Source organism: Ctenopharyngodon idella, chromosome 2 (assembly GCF_019924925.1).
Source record: "Ctenopharyngodon idella isolate HZGC_01 chromosome 2, HZGC01, whole genome shotgun sequence".
Lineage (NCBI taxonomy): Eukaryota > Metazoa > Chordata > Actinopteri > Cypriniformes > Xenocyprididae > Ctenopharyngodon > Ctenopharyngodon idella.
Window position 1 is genome coordinate 23,348,716 of NC_067221.1, and position 16,301 is coordinate 23,365,016.

Consider the following 16,301-nt stretch of genomic DNA (forward strand, 5'->3'; position numbering starts at 1 on the left):
GATGCTTGTTGACTAGTAGGCACCATTCATTCTGCCTTCATTCTTCTTTCTCACCTGCCAATCACAGATCAATGAAGGAGTAAAAATGGGTCTTAGGTAGGCGGGACACTGAAACGGCTGGCTGATGGTAACCTCTGGCAAACGGCTGTTAAATTCGGTCACTCTCAGTATTCCCAGGCGTCAAGTATCCTTTTGTTTAATAATATAATACTACTTCTAATAATAGGCTAATAATAATCACTGATTCCTTAAGGAGTGAGCAGAACAGGGAACTTAATTTTTTTTTTTTTTTTTTTTTAAATCAAGGAATTATTTTCAGTTCCATATTTATTATTCTCTATGTTTGGGTGCAACCTCCTGCTTCCATTTTTTCGTGTTTTTCCCCTTTGTTCAGTGTGGTTAACAACCTTCGAATGACTAAATGTGTCAGATATGTATCATAAATATCCACGAAAATAGAAAAGTTGCTATTTTAAAAATGTTTTGGACATTTTGGAGACATTAAATAGCCTAATTAATTTTTTTTATTATTATTATTTGTATCACATTTATTTACATCTACATTTATCGTTGCATCACAAATATTGTGCAAAAATAGATATATATTGAAAAATGTAAGATTTGAAAGGTAGGCCTACATCTGTTGAACAGCGGACATTTCATGCCCACCACAAGATGGGGGTGGTTCACTATATTAAGAAATGTACAAGAAAATACATAAAAAAAAAATAAGCGTGTGTGTGTGTGTGTGTGTGTGTGTGTGTGTGTGTGTGTGTGTGTGTGTGTGTGTGTGTGTGTGTGTGTGTGTTGATCCCTATGAGGAAAACAGCTTAAATCATACTAAGTGATGTTTTTTGAAAATGGAAAAATACAAAAAGTTTTCTGTGATGGGTAAGTTTAGGGTTAGAGGATATAATATATGGTTTGTACAGTATAAAAATCATTATGTCGATAGAAAGTCCCCATAAAACATGAAAACCAAACATGTTTGTTGCTGTAATTTTAGTATTAAATTTATAGTTAAATGATTAGTTCACTTTAAAATGAAAATTACCCCAATATTTACTCCCCCTCAAGCCATCCTAGGTGTATATGACTTTCTTCTTTCTGATGAACACAATCGGAGTTATATTAATAAATATCCTGATGCATCCAAGCTTTATAATGGCAGTGAATGGGACCAACGAGTATGAAGCTCAAGAAAGTGCATCCATCCTTCATAAACATACTCTGTCACTGCGTCAGTTACTCTTTTTTCGTAAGTTTAATACGGAAGGCATAGGATGCAACGTAAGCGTTTTGAACTGCGAGAGGTGTTACACTTTCTTCGTAAGTTGAATATGAAAGGCGGTCTGACGGAAGCTAGATATTTAGCTTTTTTAAATTGTTAAATATGGATATTTTTCTTACACAAACGCTTCGCTTCGCTTCAGAAGGCCTTTATTAAACCCCTGTAGCTGTGTGGAGTACGTTTATGATGAATGGATGCATTATCTTGAGCTTACTCATTGGTCCCGTGCACTGCCATTATAAAGCTTGGATGCGTCAGGATATTTATTAATATAACTCCAATTGTGTTCATCAGAAATATGAAAGTCATATACACCTTGGCTTGAGGAGGAGTAAAGCTTGAGGTAATTTTCATTTTGAATTGAACTAATCCTTTAATACAAAAAAAAAAAATCTAGTGCCATATAAAGCATACAGACCTGCAAATTAAAATCAATTAACACTTCAAAATAGAGACAAATTACATTATGTGGTCATCATTTTTGCATATAAATAAAAAGATATTAAGTAGGATACTGCAGGATATGGCAGAATAAGTTCCAGCTTTTAAATAAAAAAGCCAATCACTGACTGATAAAATCATCGCTTCACTGCAGTGAAACATTTTTTATTTGTGCATCCTCACTTCCTTTCCTCATGTCTTAGCTCCACCTCCTTAGGATGCAAAGGAAGGATACACCTGTGTATCCTCACTCATGGCTCCTCTGAAAGCTTCCTTGCTCCGTGTTCCTCGCCTCCTCGCGGTGCAATTAGAGAATTGAGATGTCCTTCAAGATGGCTGAATTAGTTCGGTTTCTGGGTCACGGGCTGGTGGACAGAGGAGCGAAGAAATGAGGAAGCATCAATTTCAGTATTGAAAAGCACCCTCAGTCTTCTGAGACGCACGCTTAGGACTGCGCATGCACATTGGCTGATCTAACCTAAAAAATAAGCTTATTTAATGCTATTTGAGCATAAGAAACAACATTTATGGGACAGTCCACGTTAGATTTTGTTGCTGATTTGAAATATGTCATTTAATCGCAAGTTCAGCAAACAGTTTTTGAGATTTCAGGATTTCCCCATTCAAGTAGATAGGATTTTGTCTTGGATGTCTGAAATAGCTGCATGGAGATGTTGCAAATATGGCCACCGAGTTAATCTGATAAAAGATTACAAGGGCACATGAATTTTAAAAAAATTAAATAAAATAAAAATAGTAATGATTTAGATGGATAAATCATTTATAATGAATACTGCAATATTCCATAAAAAAAAAAAAAAAAAAAAAAAAACTTGGTGACTTTAAGACATATTTGGAAATGTTGTGTATTTAATACAGTATCACTGCAAGACAAATTACAGCAGCAGAGCACAGACCAATCATGGCAGGTTGGTCTTTGAAAGCTCAGTCATGGGAAAATGAATTCATCTTCTTCACACATTAAAGAGTGAAGATAAAGAGGTATCTGCAGTGGCCTCTGGTTTCCTGGGTATTAATAGCGCTCAATTAAAAATAAGCTCAAGGTTTTAATTTTCACAGAGAGGTTGTGTTGGTGAGGAGCCAGTGATGCACACTGCAATTTAGCTTGAACAGCTGATCCAAAAAACAAAGCAATTATGTATGATACTTCTCGCTGCTGGACTCAGCCACTTGAAATATGCTGTGAACTGAATGACAATAATTCAAGATGAAGTCCTGACTCAAAAACATATACAGTGGTTTCTGTGTGTGTGTACCATTATTCAAATTTCATCTGTGTCTTTACATTTCTGTTCAACTGAAAACAATAGATGGCATTTAAATAGGTATCTAAATTAGACACACAATATTCTTCCACCGCAGATGTTGCACACATTTATGGATAATGTTTGTATTCTAAACTTAACTGCGATTGTTTATGACAGAGGCTGTCCAAGCCATGTCTATGAGGCAAAACCTATTTCATACTTTTTCAGACAAAAAGTTTCTTCTTGTATAATGTGGCGTTTGTTTAACCATATGATATAATGGTATTCTGGATAATTAATAACAAAGTGAAGTGTAATCATTTGCCCAGTGATGTACTTTAGATTCAAAGAGATGAAATCAGTTAACGCAAATGATATTTAGTGGTAAAAACAGTACTGAGAATTTTTGATGCCTCCACTGAAAAGGCATCAAAGAAGAATTTGCTAGAATTTAGAATGCTAAAATTTGCATCTGTAATGTTTTGCATCTGGATATTAAACTGAAAAACCAACGCTTTCAAAAATATTCTGGGTTCAATAGCAACAACCTAAACAATAACCTAAAAAAAATGCCTCGTCCCTCATTTTCTTAAAAAAGAATTAAAAAGTGAGGCACTTAAAATGAAAGTAAATGGACTCTCAGAAAACAAGGTTCAAAATCTGTCACTGGGGAGGTACCTTTTCAAAAGGTACTAATATGTACCATTTAGGTACTAATATGTGAACTTTAGGTAAAACCTTTAAGGTACTAAGATGCACCCTTTAGGGGTAAATAAGGTACAAAGGTGTACCTTTTGAAAAGCTAATGTCATATTGACAGATTTTGTACTTTTTTTCTGAGAGTGTGGGGACAATTTTTTGGAGAAATAAAAAAATCAGAAAAAATGTCACATAAATATGAAGCTTATTATATATATATATATATATATATATATAAACTGTTTTGAAAAACATGCACCTGTAATATTATTCATTTCATTTTACGTACATTAAAGTTCTACAGCATTAAATTGTAGGCTAATGGCAAGTTGGATAAAACTTTACACAGAAAAGGTTAAAAATCTATTTTATGATACATAAATCATGTTAACACACATATTGTTTAGGTCATGTGTTTATACTTTTGAAACAATACATATTTTAACTTCTAACAGATTAGCCCCATTCACTTTCCATTGTAGATGACTAAGTACCCCAGATTTTTTTTTTTTTTTTTTTTTTTGCATGTAGAATTCAGAAACTCTTCACTCTAAAAAAAAAAAAAAATTGTGCTATATAGTACTAAAAGTGGTTCTTTGGCTCGTAATCTTAGAGGAACCACTTTAAGTGCTGTATAGCACCAAATCTCGTGCTTCAGTGGTCTTCAGCGGTGCTTCACTGGGTTTTTGGGATGACTGAGGTGCAATATAGCACCGCTACCTTATACAGAACCTGTTAAGCCCCTGTATGGTTCTTCAGCGGTTCTTTGGGGTGGTTAAGGTGCTATATAGCACCACTGCTATACAAAGAACCTGTTAAGCCCCTTTAAAGGTTCTTTACGAGCCAAAGAACCACTGTTGGTGCTGTTTAGCACCATTTTTGTTGAATAAATAAAATGCGATATGGCACCTCTAATGGGTTCTACACAGCACCATTTGACAAAGGTGCTGTAGAGCACCTTTAAAGATATGGTGCTACATAGCACCAAAAGTGGTTTCCCTACGATTATGAGCCAAGAACCACTTTTAGTGCTATATAGCACTTTTTTTTTTTTTTTTTAGAATGTTGTTATTAGTGACACCGGTGGCTGTTAAGTGAACTGCAGCAACAGTTCAGTGAACGCCAGCAATTTATTGCTCATGCTTGCACTAGTGCGTACATGACATACAAGAGACTGAATGTGATTCAATGCCCTGTCATGGCTAAGTTCTTTAATTAGAAGTAAAAAGAAGTAGGAAATATCTTTGCAAAGATATATTTTTAACAAACATTCCAATGCCATCAACACTACTGCGAGAGACATTTAGATGAATATATGTAAATACGTGCTTAGTAACAAAGTAAACAAACAACAAAGATGACAACAGTAAGAAAACAGCACTTAAGAAAGCATCTGATTATGTGGATGTTCTGCAATTCAGCGGTTTCATGTTAACAGATGAGGTTATTAAAATCACTGTTATGTGATTTATGTTATGCTTCACATCAAAATCAGTCTACAGGCTTTTTTAGACAACCTAGTAATAGGTCGAAAATAAAGTTTGATGGTAATTAACATTATCTACGGACAGAGCATAAAGTGATCTTGTGAAGCCGATTCACCTTGTATTTAAAAAGCTTTACTCAGTTACATGAGTTCAAGGTATTTATTGTTTAACCAGGAGAGGAGCCATGGTGACATGCATGCTATGACAAGTGTGCCTTGGCAACGGTCTGATGTGCCCTTGCACAACACACCATTCTCAACAGAGAGCAAACTGAAGAAAGAATGCCTGTGTTGAGTAAGAAAATGAGTGTTAAGTAAATGTACCATTTCCCCACATGTATAGCTGCAAGAGCGATATGTACGTCCATCATCTTCTGAAATTCTGGTGGATTCTTGAGAAAATGTTTCTGAGCTTTCTACCATTATTCCCATATTCTCTCTTTTAGAATTCTGTCGTTGCTCATTTGGTAACACTTTATTTTAAGGTGATGTAGTTACACGTTACTACATGTGTAATAACACTAAATTATGCATAATTACAAGTAACTAACCCTAAACCAAACCCTAACCCTAACCGTAACTCTATATTAAAATAATACGCAGTACTTGTACTTTGAGTAAGTACTATGTAACTATACGTCACCATAACATAAAGTGTAAGTTTGCTAAAACATAGCTATTTTGTCATTATTTTAACATTACCAGCAAAAAAGGAATTTTTATGAAAAAGAAGTGTGCTTAACGGTATTGAAGCACACTTGTAGTTTACTGTATTTTAAATCTTGAAAGTATATTTTAAAAAAACTATTTGCAGATAATATAATACTAATGAAATAAAAGGCCACTTAAGTGTTCTTAAAGAGAGTACACTTTCACTGTTTCTTAAGTACACCTAAGAACACTTTTAAAAGTGCACTTTGTAATAATGTCAAATTAAAAGTTTTACTTTAAAGTATATTTTAAATCATTGTTTTTATTGTAATATTTTGTTGTGCTTTAAAAAAGTACACTTATTTTGATGTGGTGACTAACATACAAAAGCATATTTTGTTTTAGTGACTAACATACTAAAGGATATGTTAATTACTTGATTATAAATTTAAACTGTAGTGTGTTATTTGATATTACATTGAAAGTTAATATATTTTAAATGTATTTTAAGTTAATACATTTTAAAATATGAACTGAACTGCAACTTCAATATTACGAATGTCTAAATACAAATATATTTAAATAAAAGTTTCAATAGAAATTACTTTTAAGTATATTTTAGTTGATCATAAATGCTTGTTAGTACTTTTGATGGTAGACTTTAACCACATTTCAAAGACAACAGAAACCACTATAATATTAAATATAACTTACTTAAGTCCTAGTTATGTAGACCAAAAAAATTACTCTTAAGTTCATCTAATTGCATTTCATATAAATTTAAACCATGCTACATTTTCATTTAATAAATATATAACCTGTAATTAAGTGTCCAAAACATTACATTCATTTCACATTTAAGGGTATATTTACACGACAATGACGTACTAAAACGGAAAAGTTTTTCCTTTGCGTTTTTCGCATACAGACAACAACGTTGTCAAAACAATCCCTGTTCACACGGATTCGTGAAAACGATTAAAAATGTGTTATTCATGCAAGTCCAGTGTGTAAATGGTGTTGTGTAAACAGCCCCTATATTCAAAGTGTATTATTATTTCATATTTTTTAAATAGGTGTTGAAATGTAATTCTTTTTCACAATAATGAATAAAGTTATTACATGTTAATTATAGATTATAACAACAAACAATTCCTTTCTTTGGAATAACATAAGCTGATGAATTGTCCTCAATGAGACCAGGGATATGCATTAAGAACTTAAATGGGTCATTTTTGCCTTCATGTTGTCTTTAAATGTAATAATGTCACATATCTTCATCTGTATGATTGGCAGGTGGGGTGCAGACAGCCTTAAGGAAAACAGCTGCTATGGAATGTTATAGACATACTCCCCTCCTTAATTAAGTCTAATTATTTCTCTTCTGTGTTCGCACTGCCTGCAGCAGTTTCAGCACTCAGTCAAAGAAGCGGCACAAGATTCCAACAGAGTGTGGGGGGCGCAGTTCTCTAAAGCACAATGGCTACTTAATAATTAGAGCAGAACCGCTAAACAGTGTTTGATTTTTTAGTGGTCTTGGATTGAAATAACAGTTGAATGTACTGTGGTTGAGTTAAAGTGGTTGTGACTGATGTGTTAATCATTTGTCATGGCGGGTGCTGCATGAATTCATTGTCAAACCTTTCCTAGGGCAAAAAAAAAAAAAAAAAAAAAAAATGAAAATGCACAAACTTTACATCAGCACCACATAATACAGCAGACACAGAACAAAAATGGGCTAAAACTGCTGTACATTTTTATTGTTGTTGCCCAAGAAAAATAAAAGATAGTTCATTTAACACACATAAACAATGTTTTACAAACCTGGAGCATGTAGTCACACTATATTTTGTAGCGCAAGTTGTCATATTTGTACTCATCATTACATTATAAAGGCTTATTGAAAGGTTCAAGACAAAAAAAAAAAAAAAAACAATGAAAAGAAAAGAAAAGAAAAGAAAAGAAAAGAAAAGAAAAGAAAAGAAAAGAAAAGAAAAGAAAGTCTTTAATTCAAAACCTTGTTAAAGTGCACTGCCAAATGTACTAACTGTCATGATCATGTCTTGTTTACGTTCATTATCTTGGTCTGTTTAGTTTCACTGTCATTGTTTTCTTTGTCACTGTCTTTGCCTGAGGGCCTTTTACACAACACTGTTTGCAGCTAAAAATGGAAAACTCTTTATGCGTTTTGGCCGTTTAAACTTGCACTTTGAAAACAGGTTTCAAAGTGCAAGTTTTTGAAAACTACAAATGTGAATATGAATTTGTGAAAACGTGAAAAATGTGAATTTGTGAAAATGTTAACATTATGCGCATTCATATTATGTGCTCAGTATAGGAGTGTGTTTCTTTACAAAATGACATCGCCAACTACTGGCCTGGCAGCACAATACAACATTTTTAATTGTTTTCGCGTATCTGTGTGAACGGGGATCATTTTGACAACGTTGTCGTCTGTACGCGAAAACAATTAAGTATATAATTATTAATTTTTTTCCGTTTTTAGTACATCATTGTCGTGTAAACATACCCTGAGTTTTTATTTGTTACTATGGTTTCTGATTAGTGCACACCTGTTCCCTGTTTCTTTGATTATCATTCTCAGTGTATTTAAGCCCTCAGTTTCTTCAGTTCTGTGTTTGTTGTTAAAGGTTATGGTTTATGTGTTGTGTTTGATCACTCTCTGTGTTTATTAAAGTTTCTTGTTCCATTCTGCATCACACATCTCTTTTTGGATTCAACTACATACCGTGACACCAACAAGCATTTATGGTCAACTAAACTGTTACTAACTTACAAAAAAAAAAAAAGTATTTAAAGTCATTCAACTTTTGCCTCAAAACCTTAGTACTGAAACTTAACACTTGTGACAGTTTACATGACAACTCAGTGTGAAACTCATTTCATTTGAGGAAACTGATTGCCTCAAATCAATTAAATTTCAATACCAATATTTATGTACTGTGAACTTATTTCATTTGAGTTTGTGAAAAAAAAACTGTATTTCCTAATATCAAATAACTATAAACTCTGTTCAAATACATTGTGTTGTTCAAACTTAGCTGAATAAACACAACTGAATGTAGTAAAGCAAAGATCACTGCTCTGGCATGTTATTAAATTTCAAATAAAGCAATGCTTTATTTGATGCTTTAATCTCAACATAACAGAAAACTGAACAATAATAGATCTCTTGTTAATCATGTGCAAAAAAAAAAAAAAAATCATAATGCCCTGCTTAATATAATCTGAGACACTTTTCTATTGAGTGTAATGAACTTATAATTGAAATAAACTTGTTTTATATATTTTGTTGTTATTCTTTTGTAGTAGCCCATGTGTACCCTACAATAAATGCCATGATGGTTCTTAAAAAAAAAGAAAAAAGAAAAGAAAAGAACCAGATCCTTACACAACCTTCTAATTGACCTCATTACAGTGTTGTCTTTTGTTCGTCTGCCTGTCCAAGCCTTATTCCTTTGTGATTTGGAAGGCTCCTTCACCATCCAGCTGGATGTCCTCATCCAAGATCAAAGCGGGCAAAAAAAAATTGAGAGGCCCTCCTGCACGGTGAAATCACACATTCACTTTTCTGCATCTATAAACAACTTAATTACTTTCTTGTCTGATGGGAGACCCGGCAAGCAGGATTTAAAGTAAAGAACAAACCAGCTCAAAAACTCTTTACACCTAAAGATGTGCTGTTTAGTCATGCTTTGCCTTTGCGAAAATGATTAAAGAATTAAATAATATCAACAGAATGGAGCAGTTAATAATTTCTGTGCACCCAGATGGCATCCTTGAACTTAGTCGTGACCCCTGCTGTCTGTGTGTGTGTGTGTGTGTGTGTGTGTGTGTGTGTGTGTGTGTGTGTGTGTGTGTGTGTGTGTGCGTGTGTGTGTGTGTGTGTGCATGCGTGTGTGTGTGTGCGTGTGGATGGGCTAAATAAGTGCATTGTGCTGTGCAAATGTATGTAAATTACCTTATGTCCACCATTTCATATATGTGCCAGTCCATCTTCTCCTACATTCAAGTCAAGTCAAGTAAGTTTTATTGTTGTACCTCACAGAAATACTGTGTTACATATAAACAATATACAAATACATACAGCCTATATAAAAAGAGGTCATCTAACTAAAGATATAAACATATACATATCTGAAACATTCAGGGCAAACCGTGCAAACAGAAACAGTGCAAGAGGATATTAAAGGCATATGGATATGATTATTTAGTATACATGACAATATGACAGAGACAGGTTCACATTATTAAAAAAAAAAAAAAAAAAAAAACGAATAGAAGAAACGTAGGTGCTTTAGACAATGTATGTAAACATATGTGTTTTCCAGGTAAGCCTGGATAGAAGTGAAGACGTTAAAGTGGTCTTTAGTCGTCTTTAACATTAAGTAGTCTTGTACACAGGTAAGGACTGTGCACTCAAACAATATTTAGGCATAAATTCGAGATTTATGTTTTAAATTTCATATAACATTTTAACATAAAGTAGACCCTGTAGTTTTAACATAAAGAAACTAAGCTTAATGTGGTGCATATTCATACTCAAAAAATCATGACATAGTTTATTATTAATTATTTGCATCTATTTGATTTAATTTAAATAATCATATTTTCAAAATGCATTTGTTCAATTGCTTAGAATCAGTCATTGTGAAAAAGTTAGAACATGGTTGAAATTGGGCTAGCTGGAACAAGCAATATTCAGTTTGATGATAAAAATGGAGTGCTATTGTGTATTTAAAACACATTTGGCTTATTATTATAGAGTTATAATAGTATTATTACGGAAATCTTACCCGTTTCATTTATGACTGACAAATATGCATCACATTAAGTTTGTTAATTTGTTTATGTCAAAATTGTGTAATCCAAGTGGTTGGAAAATTTGAATGCAATTCAAATACATAAATTTTACAGTACATTTAGGCATATTTTTTGGAGTGGATACAAGGGTCATGTGATGTATCATGGGGGAGGGTCTCTTCTGGAATCAATCATTCTGTACATGAGGGATTAAAATAAGCTTTTACTATTTTAATCTTTTCAATTCGAGAGGCATATGTGCACATATGTCTCGGATTAAATTTGCTTTTACAATATCTGTTTGACTCTCTAATGAAACACCGTCCTCTGATTATGTGATTACAGAGAACTATAAATATTTGACTTTATTTGAGCATTAATTATTAGGCAAAAACAAATTCTCTAACAGTTCAGTCTGTTGTTCTTCCAGTCATTGGCAGCAGCATAGCAGACATCATATCACACTGCTATTAGTGAAGATTGTTTTAATTTAAGCTCAAGTGCTATTTTGGATGAGTATCAGGAGCGTCATGTGTCACTTATTTGTCTGTTTCATCATTGAAATTGCACAAATGAAGGCAAAAGACGTTTAAACGGTGTTGCAGAAATCTCCACTTCAATCAAGTTGCCCCTTCTGCAGATCGTTTGCTGTAATCTAAAAATTCTGTCATTATCTATTCACCCATATGTACTCAAAATGTTAAAACTGCTCTTTTCCATACAAGAAGAATGTATGGTCATGGCTTAAATTTCAGTTTAAATTTTAGTTACTTCATTAAAAATGATCAACATGATCTCATGAGTATTCGTGTGTATTTTTACGTAAAGTGTGGTTCTACCACACATACATTAACTTACATCGTAAACACTGAAACATATAATATATTGACTGCTCTAAAATGTAAATTATTTATGTATGAACAACTTTTAGACATACAATTGTGTACAAATTTTTCACTATTAAAATCATGCCATTAATATTTTGATTCTGTTGTATTCAATTGTCATTTCGATTACATTGTTTTCAGTCGCATTTATTAAACAGTTTCGCTTTGCTCTGTTCTGTATGACTTGTGCTGCAAACTTGTCTTAAAGGATTACATAATGTTAAACAAGACTACACTTTAAACCTTTAAAATGAATAGCATTTCTGTAATTGTTTATCCATTATCATGTAATATTTATTTTGTTTGCTGTGGGACACAAACGGCATTTTCTCAGTATGATCTTATGCTGTGACTGACAATAGAACTATAAAATATGGCAAATCTTTAGAATCCATATGTTTACGAGGAACAGACCCAAATTCAAGACATTTTCCTGCACATTTCTGTCCGTTACATTTATATATTCTTTTTATATTCTCTATAAAATGGGTTTAGGGGTTACTGTTCTGAAGTCACTGTTCTGGATCGGGGCGAATTACCATCACCCCATAGACTTCCCAGACACCTCTGGACTGAACTGGAGGGATGCTATCATCAAGTGTATGGATAGTGAAGATAAGAGGTCAGTGCGGACCCTCGCCCTGGATGAGGAGTCCCCTGGTAAGTGAGCCCACGACATAAGTGGGTGAGGGTATTTTGGTGGATTTTGAGACTGAGGACTGGCTGATTGACTTCAGCACAGAAGTATCATCTCCCACCCTATCCCACCCCATTTCAGATTTTTCATCGCTGTTCCTAGACAGCACCATGGACTGTTTGATCTTTTTTCCTTCTGAACCTTCATCGCTGTTTTAAGACAGCACAAACACTTGCATGGACAATGTTGTGTTACCCTCAACCCTGTCTAGCCTTCATCTACCTCTGTCACCACCCTGCTAAGCCAGTCCTCCAGGTCCGTCTCTGCTGGAGGATGTCAGCTCTTCACCATCTCTTACGATGCCAAGCAGTCATGTCGAGCCTCAGATCCTACAACCACCATCAGTGCCTGAGCAGATAGATCCAGTGGCTCCACCTCCGGCCTCAGATCGTCTCGCTCTGTCTCAGCCTGTCGACCTGTCGGCTGCACCTTGGCTCCTCCCACCTTCAGCTCCTCCAGACACCCTTGGCCTTACGGCTCCACTGGGTTCCCTCATCTCACTGGCTCCCCCTTGGTCAGTCGTCATTCCACCATCGCCACTGACTTGCGGACCTTCCGCTACACGCCATTCTTCCACCCCTACGGCTGCACTGGGCTTCTCCTTCCCTTCTGGTACGCCTCGGTCCTCTATTATACACTGGCATCGCCTCAGTCCTCGGGCAGTCTGGCTCCGCCTCAGATGATCATTTTCAAAAGAAAATATTTTTAAGAAAGCTTGTAACCAAACAGTTGATGGGCCCCATTGACTTCCATAGTATTTTTTCCCCTTGCCAAGGGAGTCAAGTGAACAAGGACTGCCACTGGTGTCCACTTAAAAAGAAATACAGTGCATGATCTTGCCAAGTAAGATGTGCTGATCCTGGAACAACATTCCTGTCTAAAAACACAGTCCTGACCCTGTCCCTGTCCCTACCCCTAAACCTAACCCTACCCATAACTTATCCCTAAAATCAGATTAAGATTAAAAATGGTGTAGAAGCTCCTAACCCTTGTTGTAATTATAAACTTGACATTAACTAGGCTGGTTGACTGGTTGATTGGAATACTCGGCTACCAACCTCCCCTGTTTCCCTGGTCAGGGGAGCCATCAAACATCCCAGCAGTCAACTACTGGTTTTAGGAGAGCGAGAGGGTCTGGGACTCAGCTAAGGTCTATCTCCGACAAGCAGTATGAAGACACAAGAGCCAGGCCGACACACAACAATCTGCCACCCCAGCTTACCATCCTGGACAGAAGGTCTGACTCTGAACCAGGGATATCCGTCTTCGTCTACCCAGTCGGAAGCTGAGTCCCTGCTACATAGGTCCCTTCGCCATTGAGAGGTAGATAAATGAAGTCACCAACCGGTTAAACTTACCATCACAATACCGTATCTCACCTTCATTCCTTGTTTTACTCCTCAATCCCTTCACTAACCCTCTGATCTCTCCTTCTACAGGTCTGGTGTTGATGACATGCCTCCTCTTCCTCCTGAGATCGCAGAGGAAGAAAACATCTACCGATTCAACACCAACCTGGACTCCCGACAACGAGGTGGCCGACTCGAATACCTGGTCGATTGGGAGGGATATGAACCAGAGGAAAGATCATGGGTGAGTCGTGATGACATGATGTCAGCACCATCGACAACACCAGACCTCTCAGCTCCACCTACTCGTTCATCATCACCAGAATTCTAACCAAACACACCTGTGCCACTCATGGTATATAAGCAGTCACCAGTCACTTCACCCTTGTCTGGTCTTGGTGTTCACTATCACTGATCAACTTACTTGGCTACTTACCCGAGCTCCTTACCTTCTGAGAATTCCCGTCTGTCTTCATCAATCTTCATCTATCGGCGATCCTTCCTCAAATACCTGTCACCAACCTGCAACCCAAATCAGAGTCTGTTCCGACTCAGCTAAGTTTATCCAGTTCTGCTATTTCATTGAGACTCTCCTGATATAACTGCTCCCTTTCTGCATCTATAAATAATCCATCTGTGTGAACTGAGGTACCTGTGCTGACAGAAAAACTATAGAACAATACAATTAATGTGGATAGAACAGTTCAGATAATTTGGTCTTGGAAGTATTTGACAAGGGATGTTTGAGTTCCTACTAAATCCCTGACTTTTGATTACAGTAACATTTTTGGACAAGCAGCAAGGATTTTTCATATCACTAGTCATTTTCATTGTTTGTATTGAAATGGTTTTGATTATCCTTTTCTAGTCAAATCTACCCATTTTTCATAAATACAACAGTCTTTATAAACTCTGCTTATTAGACTTTAGAATGAGACTTTGTAAACTCTAGACACTAGATAGCACTCCTGCAACTTTCCATACAGGACAGGCTGTTCTTAGCCTGTCTTGATTCTTAATCCTATCTTCTCATGATGTTTACAGTTTTTCCATTGGCTGTGTTTGCTGATAGAAACACATGGAACTTTCCAGCAACAGGTTATACTCTTGCTAAACCAGAATCTTGATCCATCCCCAGCCCACCTGATGTTAATAATGAGGCTCTTTTTTATTTTGATGACCTGTAGTTGTCATCCATAATCAGCCAAAACTCAACCACACCCCCCTCACATCCTGCGTGAAAACCACTTAACGAGGCATTAGCTTACTATAATGCAATATTAGCTCATAAAAATGACCGGAGACATATGAGGTCTTTCACATCTGTCCCCATTCAGTCTAGCTAGGGACATTATTAGGATTTGTGGCCTTCTCGGTTTGCTGAAATGACCACTTTGAAACTCTTATGAATTAATGTCAGCCATGATTGTTTCCCAGGTAGGGTTGTTTATGTAAAATATGTGACATGACCTGGACAAACCAAATTCAGTATTAAAACAACTCATTAAATCCATTTAATCAGATTTCTTTATGCATTCAGGTTATAGATGTAAAATTTAAGATACTTACTTTAACTTCTGCAAAACTCCAATTCCATTTTTGAGCAAATACACAAAGCAAACAGTACAACTTTATTCCAATGTGCACATTAGTATTTTATTTTATTTTATTTTATTTTATTTTATTTTATTTTATTTTATTTTATTTTATTTTATTTTATTTTATTTTATTTTATACAAATGAGAAGAAACTAAGCTGGTGAACATTTTAAATAACTTTAGAAATCAAATTAAATAAATAGATGTAAAAGGTCAGTTTACTCAAGACAGACTGTAGTTTGAGTGGGAAACACAGGATTCTTTGTGGTCAGTTGATCTTTGGTGACCTTTGGGAACACAAACTTCCTGGATGCTTTCCATCTCCAAACCACTGTCTGGCTACTGTGGCAACCCAAATGAATGCAGCCATGTCTATGGTCATTTCTCAAAGGATTCAATAGACGTTTACAACAGAAAAGGGAGGTTTCTGGACAGATAAAGAGGCCTCAAGAATTACGTCAAATGACAATTTGAAGATTACACCGTCTCTCCTACAACCTGCATGTATATCATGACTTTCCAATTCATATTTTCTGTCATCCTTATGTGCAAATAGTCTTGAATGAATAAAGTGTGCTCATTTACAAAGAAGCATATGATGCTTTTTCACAGATCAGAAAAATTCCCAGTTATTTATTTATTTATTTTTAATTTATGAATCAACTGTAATGTTTTTTTCTAATATTCCTTTGGAACAATAAACATAGAAATGCATTAGACAATTGTTAACATATGGTAAGACTGAACAATAAAATTAATGTGGATAGAACAGTTGAGATACTTTGATAGTTTGGAAATATTTGACAAGATATGTTTAAATTCCTATTAAATCCCTGACTTTTGATTACAGACTTGGCAAATTGGACTTGATTACAGTATCTTGGCAAATCTGTGAAATTGTTGAAATCTGTTCTGAATCTGAGACACAGCATTCTGGGGTCTTTTTCTCTGGAGAAAAATCGGAGAAGCATTTTTACTTTATCATTGAGAAACAATTGAGATGGGGAAACTGAGAGTGTTGCAAAACAGGATGATTAACCAAATGACCTAAAGGGGTGAAATTCATACATAATCACTACCAAAAGTTGTAAACAAACAAACAAACCTTTG